At 35.2% G+C, this 10,267-nt stretch overlaps 1 protein-coding gene across 1 annotated transcript in view; it reads right to left on the bottom strand.

The window, feature by feature from the left end:
- SP6 (Sp6 transcription factor) overlaps positions 1–10,267 on the bottom strand; it is a 120,589-nt gene that overhangs the window by 2,813 nt on the left and 107,509 nt on the right. The gene's annotated exons all lie outside the window — the stretch shown is intronic.

The raw sequence follows: 10,267 nt of genomic DNA, 5'->3' as shown, positions 1-10,267 counted from the left end.
TCATCTTGTTTATCATGATATTAAAAGCACAGCTGCCTTTTATTCATAAATAGTTGTCTGGGATTAAGTATCACACCTTCTCTTCCACTTTTCTTTCTTTTTTTTTTTTGTCCTTCAAACGCACCCACTATATGGCCCTTGTATATTTCCAGTTTATGGTGATAACCTTTAAGCTCAATAGTTGTTTCTCATAGTTGGCCTAAGTTTGCATCAATCAGTATCGCATCCAAAGCATTACTGGAGTGACAATTACCTCTTTCATAAAGGCTGTCTTTATCACAGCCTAATATGTGTGTTCTTTTAGTTCTTTATTCTTTTTAAGTGCCTTATTTTGGTGCCGTTGTGAATTTACAATTTTAAGTCTGTTTTTCGGTTTCCGCTTTCCTATTCTCTTTTATTATTATCTAATCTCTTATATTTCCAAAAACCAGTGCACCTAGATCCCATGCTAATCCTTCCTACATCTCTAATATCATCATCTCATCTTATTTCGGCTGTTCCCGTTAGGGGTCGCCACAGCAGATCACCTGTTTCCATTTCTTCCTGTCCTCTGCATCTTGCGCTGTCACACCAACCACCTGCATGTCCTCTCTCACCACATCCATAAACCTTATCTTAGGCCTTCCTCTTTTCCTGTTACCTGGCAGCTTCATCCTTAGCATCTTTTTCCCAATATACTCAGCATCCCTGCTCAGCACATGTCCAAACCAATGTAATTGTGCCTCTCTGGCTTTGTCTCCAAACCTTCCAACCTGGGCTGACCCTCTAATATACTTATTTCTAATCCTGTCCACCCTCGTCACACCCAGTACAAATCTTAACATCTTTAATTCTGCCACATCCAGCTCAAACTCCTGTCTTTTTGTCAATGCCACTGTCTCCAACCCATATAACATAGCATTCCTACATCTCTAATATGAGCCATTTAAATGTGGGAATATGTGCTGCAGACATGCTGGAGAGTAAAATATCTGTAATACACTTCCAAGTAAATATATTAAATCTTCAGGATTTGGTTGTATCTTTAGGGATCTGCTACATCCTTGTCTAGCCTTCACCATATATCTCATACTCTAGCTGTGGGTATCAGGTTTGCCAGATTTTAACCACCAAATCTTCTTTTGTTTCCTAGGAGACACTGCATTCTCTCCTAACTACCCCCTTGCCTACCATGTCCTCTTCTCTTGCTTCAGCCAAAAATTTCACAAGCAGTGGTCTTCCTAAGAGATTCACTAGGCCTACTTCATTTTTTTTTAATTTTAGAGATAAGACTGCAGTAGGCAAGTCTGTCTCTGTCAAACTAAATTTATCTTTGGCCTTCTTCCACATGAATAATTATTCAGTTCTTCTACCCTGATCATAAGGTTATCCCAACATGCAGTGCATCATCAGATTATCTCAACATGCAGTGCATCATCAGGTAATCCCAGCATGCAGTGCATCATCAGGTAATCCCAGCATGCAGTGCATTATTGCTCTTTCCCAATTCCCATGCTGACCTGTTCTTTATCTGATCCTCTGCGGCCTTCTTCCACATGAATAATTATTCAGTTCTTCTACCCTGATCATAAGGTTATCCCAACATGCAGTGCGTCATCAGGTTATCTCAACATGCAGTGCATCATCAGGTAATCCCAGCATGCAGTGCATCATCAGGTAATCCCAGCATGCAGTGCATTATTGCTCTTTCCCAATTCCCATGCTGACCTGTTCTTTATCTGATCCTCTGCGGTAACTAAGCTGTAAAAATGTTACTAAAGCATCAGAAGTATAAGGAGTGGGAATATGTTTTATCACCTATAGGTTATAACCTATAGGTGATAAAACATATTCCCACTCCTTATACTTCTGATGCTTTAGTAACATTTTTACAGCTTAGTTTACATAATTCATAAATAGTGTGTGTTGGTTTTAGTAGTCCATTCCACTTAAAATGTTACAAGCTTCAAGTCCCTCCCCTTTAGAAATAAGGAAAGAACACTTTCCATTCAGCTGTTAACAATAACATAAATAATGAAGTTGTAAATGGGATGCTTTCAAATAATTTGCAACATTTGAAATGCCCTCCTCCCTAGATCTTTAGGCAAAGTTATCTTGCCTAGGCTAGCCAAGGTTTCCTACATGCAGTTCAGCATTAGATTTTTTTAGGGTAGCACACATCCTTAGAGGCAATGAAAAGAAAGAACCTGACTTGGCTATATAAACAGTAGCAAAATAAGCATTTGGAAGGCCTGGGTCTTCTAATTCCATAACCCACAATTTCCACTTTCTAAGTACATTTCCTTTGGGCATCATGTCAGTATATGCAGTTTACAATGTGTGTTCCACTGTATTAGCTAACCAGATTCCCAAGTAGTCCAGCTTGTTACACACACCATAGGTAGAGAAATTTCAGTTTATAATCCGATGCAGTGCCTTTTGTTTTTGTTTGATTTCTTTTCTGGCTATAAATTAAATCACACTTTTCAAGAATCCTAAAACCTTCCCTTAAATTACTCTCTAGATTTTTTATTTATTTATTTTATTTATTTATTAATTAGGTAAGTCCAATGGACACAAGTGTCAATTTCCAAGGGAGACCTGAGTGCATTTTCTAGTTAAAAGACTTGCACAGAGTCACACAGTAGGCAAATGAAAGCTAAGGGACTCAAACTGTGAACTACAGAAAGAAGCTTGGTAATAGCTCATATGTGTGTTATCCCCATGTGTCTCCGTGCTACTAGCTGCAAACATATATATCATTTCCTACTGATCCTGTTCCCTCAGTGCTGGCTTGTCTCATTACAGCATTATGTCAAACATAAAAGTTAACCTGCTATACTTAACAATTTGCAATTAGCTATAGCTACAAATGAAAGGGCTACATGTACTTAATGTACATATTGAGGAATGATTGTGCAGTTTATAACAATCCACTGCTTTGCTAAAGCTGCTACTTATGCTCAGGCAAACTGACTGAGAAATAGTTTAATTTTGCCAAATTTTACTCTCATAAATTCACAGATAAGAAACTTGCAACTCATGATGCAAGACTTCCTTCCAACAAGACCTGGTTACACGAAAATGATGTTAAGGAGCGCATAGTTTTATACCACCTTTGAACATCTAACTATATATGTTGCACTGCTGTAGTAGTATACATATATATACATACATACATACATACATACATACATACATACATACAAATATACATACATGCAAACATACATACAAAACATACATGCATGCATATATACAAACATGCATACATACAAACATACATACAAACATACATACATGCAAACATGCATGCATACAAACATACATGCATACAAACATGCATACAAACATACATACAAACATGCATACATGCAAACATGCATACATACAAACATACATGCATACAAACATGCATACATACAAACATACAGACATACAAACATACATACATGCATACATACAAGCATGCATACATACAAACATGCATACATACATACATACATGCATACAACATACATACAAACAAACATGCATACATATAAACATACATACATACATACATACAAACATGCATACATACAAACATGCATGCATACATACAAACATACATGCATACAAACATGCATACTTACAAACATACATACATACATACAAACATACATACATACAAGCATACAGACATACATACATACAAAATGCATACACATACATAGAAACATGCATACATACATACAAATATTTCAAGCACAGGCATTAATGCCATTCTAGCCTGCCAATATACCAAAATACTTGTTCCCATAAAAAGTGTCCAGGCTGTCCTTAAAAATATCTACACTAATACTTGCTTTAATGTAATTTGGCAGTCTGTTCCATGTATTAGCTGCTGTGTTAGAGAGCCAATTAGTACACTTCTCATTCCGATAGAATCTTTTACACAGGTTGTCTGATGATTCTCTACTACTTTTTGATAACCCCAAACATTCCCAGAGGTAGTTGTCTCTAAATGCCCTATATACCTGAATAAGATCTCCTCTTAGATATCTGTAAGAGACACTGTAGAAGTTCAGATATTTTAGTCTTTCATAATAACTTAAATGTTCACATCCATGGATGCTCTTGGTATACTTCCACTGAACTCTTTCCAGTTCACTCATGCATGTTTTTTACAGGGTTTCCATATTGTTATTCCATACTCAGTTTGGGTCTAATGTAACTAACAAACAATGATTTCATCATTTTTTATTTCCTAGACTTTATAAATCTTTTTATACAACCTATAGTTCTATAACTATCATTAACCAATTGGTTGATATGATTAGAAAAACTCATAGCTGAATCTACCCATATGCCCAGGTCCTTAAATGAGTCTACAGTTTCAATCACTGTGTGCTGCATTAAATATTCTCCTTTCAATTTATGAGTCCCAAATCTCATATGCTTAGTTTTTGATGTATTTATCAGCATATTATTCTTCTGTGCCGAAATGGTCAATTTAGTCAAGTTATTTTGCACACATGCCTTAACACATGTAATCAGTTTACCAAATTTCAGATAATCTGCATATAGACTGTAGAACACCTCAGATGAAAAAGTTAGGTCTGAAAGATACAATCTAAACAAGTAAGGACCTAGGGGAGAGACCCATGGGACACCTTGACTGTAACCAAGGATTTCACCTGTGCAGTTGCTGTATGATACTTGCCATGTCCTATTTGTAAGCCATGTAGCTATCCATCTTATCAAAAGTACATCTATACCTAGTTGTACTAATTTACTGATCAGTGTTTTGTGTATGACCCTGTCAAATGCTAAAGTTAAATCTATATAAATTACATCAAAGCACAATTTGTCATTCATAGTTGCTATTATATTGTTATAAAACATCATGTTACAGGTGGTAATAGATCTATTCTCAACATATGCATGCTGATATATGGTTTCAAGTCCCAACCTATCCAGTTCTGACAATAACTTATCCAATATTACCTTCTCCATTATTTTTCCACAACATGAAAGTAGACTTAAGGGTCTATATGACTCTGGGTTTGTCCTACTCCCCCTTCCCTTAAAGACAGGTTTAATAAGTGCATGTCTCCAATCTCCAATCTTGAGGGTTCTCCCCATATTTATATGACCTAGTGAATAATAGATGCAACGATACCATATGTTCTTGCTGAAGTGTTCTCAGGTCATTGTTACTAATTCTGTCTCCTCCCTGTGCTTTGTTTGGCTCCAGTTTGCGCAGTTCTTTTTCAATAAAATCTGATTTGATTCTAGTATCTGCGGTTACCTGGATGTCACTGGCAGAACTTATCATCCCTTTTGTGGAGCCAAACTGTTTTGCATAAGATTTTGTAAATTTATCTATTATCTATTGTGTCTGAGAATAAATTTTAGAATCTGCACACAGTTTATTAGTTTGTATGTCTTTACTCCTTCCACATCTTATGTATCTATAAAACGGTTTCCTATTATGCTCAATATCTTTATATAAATTTTCTGCAAATTTTTCTTGATCTTGTCTCACACTATGCTTAATCTGTTTGCCAGCTCGTTTATTTCAGTTTTCAAAGTTGTAGTTTGACCTCTCTTCCATTGCTTATATTTGTTTGTCTTTCACCTTAATCGGATGCCTTGTTCTTATGGACGTATATCCCCCTGATATTGTATGCATAGATCCTTATGTTAAACATTTTTATTTTGTACTCAATTTCTCTTTCAAAAATTTCACACATTCCATCTGCAGTTTTTCCACTGAACATCTCAATCCAGTTAGTTTTACATAGTGACTGTTTTGCTTCCATATAATCTGTAATTAACCTTCTGTGCATTGGTTTAGATTTCAGTTTGTCGGAATTATCTAGCAACAAATTAACCTTTATAATCCCATGATCACTGCATATCAACAGTGGCAAAATTTGACTTGAAGTAACAGTAATTTCTGTTCCTGGTAGTTTTTTTTACAATCTGAAATAATCATTGTTCCTGAATATAAGTTGTGAATAATTTACTTAATAATGTTGTAGAACCAATATAATTCCAGTCTGTTTCTGGTAAATTTAAGTCCCCAGCTAATGTTATTCTTCCCTCCTGTGTTTCATGCAGTAAATGTATGAATTCCTCTAGGTCATCTGCACTTGACTTTGGTGGTCTATACACTTCAACAATTGTTATATGTTCAGGGTTGTCCTTATTGTCACAGTTACACAGTCTGTAGTATTGGTGTTATCACTGAACATGTAATAATCACAGGTCTCATAACTATCTTTAATCCTTATCACAACACCTCTATCTGATTTTGAATGTCTGTTACAGTAAAAACATTTATACTATGACAGAACTGGTGTCCAGTCATTGTTCTTTAAGCATGTTTCACAAACAATAACAACATCAATCTTGGGGAACTTAGCAAATTTTCCAATAAAAAACTTTATTATTAATGCTCCTAGCATTAGCAACCATCAGAGATGCATCACATGTTGCTATCTGTGAATTGTTAAATTTTTGACCTGGCAAAAATCCTGCCTAGTGTTTGTCAAATATTGAAAATATCTGCTGCAAAAAGTCTTTTCCCTGAAACTAAAAAATGCACACCACCCTGTCTGAACATGTGTGCCTAAAACTAGGCTCAGATGCTCTACACATTTCCAATTTTTAAAACAGGACATTTTTTCCATGTGGGTATTTACCCAAAACATCTTTTCATTCACAGTGACCTGACTGTCCTTTCTATAGGTGATTTGTGAAAAATATGTCCTAACACAAGGACAAGCTTTACTATCTAAGAGGGCTGTCAGTTCCCTACTAACAGTTAGAGAATCCTTGCGGATGACATCATTTGTACCGACATGAATAAAAATGGATCCATACTTCCTTGCATTAAGGCGTTCCAAGGCTTGTCTCACATCTTCTATTTTTGCTCCTGGCAAACATAACACTATTCAATGTTCATTATCACCTCTGCAAATATAAGTATCAGTTCCTCTAATAATTGAAACTCCAGTTACAAGAATATCTTTGCTGGCCAGCTTTGAAGAATCTTTAGCTTCTAATACAGTAATATCTGCTCTATCAATTGTTACGAAGGATAGATCTTCATCACTATTAGTCTTATTAATCCCACTGTTTTCATTGTGTAGTAAATTCTCATCCAGCTGGTATTGTAATTCCTTTTCAACTGCCCCTTGCCTCTTTTTTTCTACCTTTTCTTTCGGAAAAATTATGCCTTTTTCTGTAGACTGAAGGTTTTCTGATAGACAGATATCATCATCCCCTGTCACCAGCGTTACATAACAACACAGTGCTCTTTTTACTTTGTATTCTCTTTCCTTTACAGTCATTAATCAGTTTCTTTTTCTTCCTTGTTATTTGTTGTGAACTTCTTCCTTCCTCTTTCTTTTTGTTTTGTTTCCTTCTAAACAAACTGGATCCTCAGATTGCTGAGTACTTGCATCCACAATTCCATAGTTCTCAGGGGCCTCATCATGTGAATGATCTTTGCAGAAAGTAGAAGAGTCATTTCCTAAATGTGTTCTATTTATTCTTTACCTAACATTATTTAGTTCATCAGTCCAGTCATTAATATATGAAACATCAGTTCTCCAAGCCATGCCAGCTGCACAAGTGCAACCATCATCATTAAGTCATTAAGGTAAGCAAATCATCCAACCTTTGGCACGAGGAGCACAGATCACCAGTATTATCAGCTGTTACCTTTAAATATGCATGGCATTTATTACACTGTACAAGATATTTATGCATTAGCAAATTGTTAATTTCACACTCATTTAAGGAATCCATATTCAGCTTCAAATTAATAAAATATTGTTAAAGAAAAGAATAATCAAGATCAGTAACCACAGAATTCAGAGAGAACTCAACTTCTGTGAAAAAAGAAAAAAAAAATCAAAGTATGTACAGTAAAGTTGTTCTAATCATACAAGGTCTGCAAGCCAGACAAAGTTGTAATTCCTTTACGTTGCTCACTATCACTCGCAGTCGCATTTCTTTTTAACAGTAAAGATCAATAGATCACAAACCAAGGTAGGATTGTTTAGATATGCTCAGGATTTTCCTCACTGCAGTCTGTGTGAATTTATAGCTATCTAGGCCCATTGGGGTGGCTAGAGCTTGCCTGTCTAAAAACTATCCGTTTCTAATAACCAACAGTGAAATTAAAGGTAAAACAATTAAATATGAATCAAAGTAAATCTTGTTAACAAGCTATCACTTCCTACCTACAAACAGTGAAAAGCAGTGATAACAAATAAAATATAAATTCAATTTCTAACAACCAATAGTGAAATTAAAGGTAAAACGACAAAATAGAATCAAAGTAAATCTTGTCAACAAGCTACCCCTTCCTACCTACAAACAATGAAAAACAGTGATAACAAATAAAATATAAATTCAATTTCTAATTAACAACAATGAAATTAAAGGTAAAATTACAAAATATGAATCAAAGTAAATCTTGTCAACAAGCTATCCCTTCCTACCTATAAACAGTGAAAAACAGTGGTAACAAATAAAATATTGATTCAATTTCTAACAACCAACAGTGAAATTAAAGGTAAAACGACAAAATATGAATCAAAGTAAATCTTGTCAACAAGCTATCCCTTCCAATCTACAAACAATGAAAAGCAGTGATAACAAATAAAATATAAATTCAAACAAAACTTCTCTTAGCAGTCAACTCAAGAGTAAATCACAAACCAAAATAGGATTGTTTAAATATGCTGCATGCTATAGATATGCTGCATTCTATACATTTGCTGCATGCTATAGATATGCTGCATGCTATATGCTATAGATATGCTGCATGCTATAGATATGCTGTATGCTATATGCTATAGATATGCTGCATGCTATAGATATGCTGCATGCTATAGATTTGCTGCATGCTATAGATATGCTGCATGCTATATGCTATAGATATGCTGCATGGTATAGATATGCTGTATGCTATATGTGATAGATATGCTGCATGCTATAGATATGCTGCATGATATATGCTATTGATATGCTGCATGCTAAAGATATGCTGCATGCTATAGATATGCTGCATGCTATAGATATGCTGCATGCTATATGCTATAGATATGATACATGCTATAAATATGCTGCATGCTATATACTATAGATATGCTGCATGCTACTGATATGCTGCATGCTATATGCTATAGATATGCTGCATGCTATATGCTATAGATATTCTGTGTGCTATATGCTACAGATAAGTTGCATGCTATAGATATGCTGCATGCTATAGATATGCTGCATGCTATAGATATGTTGCATGCTATATGCTATAGATATGCTGCATGCTATAGATATGCTGCATGCTATATGCTATAGATATACTGCATGCTATAGATATGCTGCATGCTATATGCTATAGATATGCTGCATGCTATAGATATGTTGCATGTTACATGCTATAGATATGCTAAATGCTATATGCTATAGATATGCTGCATGCTATAGATATGCTGCATGCTATATGCTATAGATATGTTGCATGCTATATGCTGCATGCTATATGCTATAGATATGTTGCATGCTATAGATATGCTGCATGGTATATGCTATAGATATGCTGCATGCTATAGATATGCTGCATGCTATATGCTATAGATATGCTGCATGCTATAGATATTCTGCATGCTGTATGCTATAGATATGCTGAATGCTATAGATATGCTGCATGCTATAGGCTATAGATATGCTGCATGCTATAGATATGCTGCATGCTATATGCTATAGATATGCTGCATGCTATAGATATTCTGCATGCTATAGATATGCTGCATGCTATATGCTATAGATATGCTGAATGCTATAGATATGCTGCATGCTATATGCTATAGATATGCTGCATGATATGGATATGTTGCATGCTATATACTATAGATATGCTGCATGCTATAGATATGCTGCATGCTCTATGCTATAGATATGCTGCATGCTATATGCTATAGATATGCTGCATGGTATAGATATGCTGCATGCTATATGATATAGATATGCTGCATGTTATATGCTATAGATATGCTGAATGCTATAGATATGCTGCATGCTATAGATATGCTGCATGATATGGATATGTTGCATGCTATATACTATAGATATGCTGCATGCTATTGATATGCTGCATGCTATATGCTATAGATATGCTGCATGCTATAGATATGCTGCATGCTATATGCTATAGATATGCTGCCTGCTATATGTTATAGATATGCTGCATGCTATAGATTTTCTGCATGCTATATGTTATAGA

This window comes from Protopterus annectens, chromosome 13.part0, assembly GCF_019279795.1.
Source record: "Protopterus annectens isolate FY-2018-M chromosome 13.part0, PAN1.0, whole genome shotgun sequence".
NCBI classification, from domain to species: Eukaryota; Metazoa; Chordata; order Ceratodontiformes; family Protopteridae; genus Protopterus; species Protopterus annectens.
The sequence above is the reverse complement of the archived record's forward strand: the minus strand, read 5'-3'. Positions and strand labels throughout refer to the sequence as shown.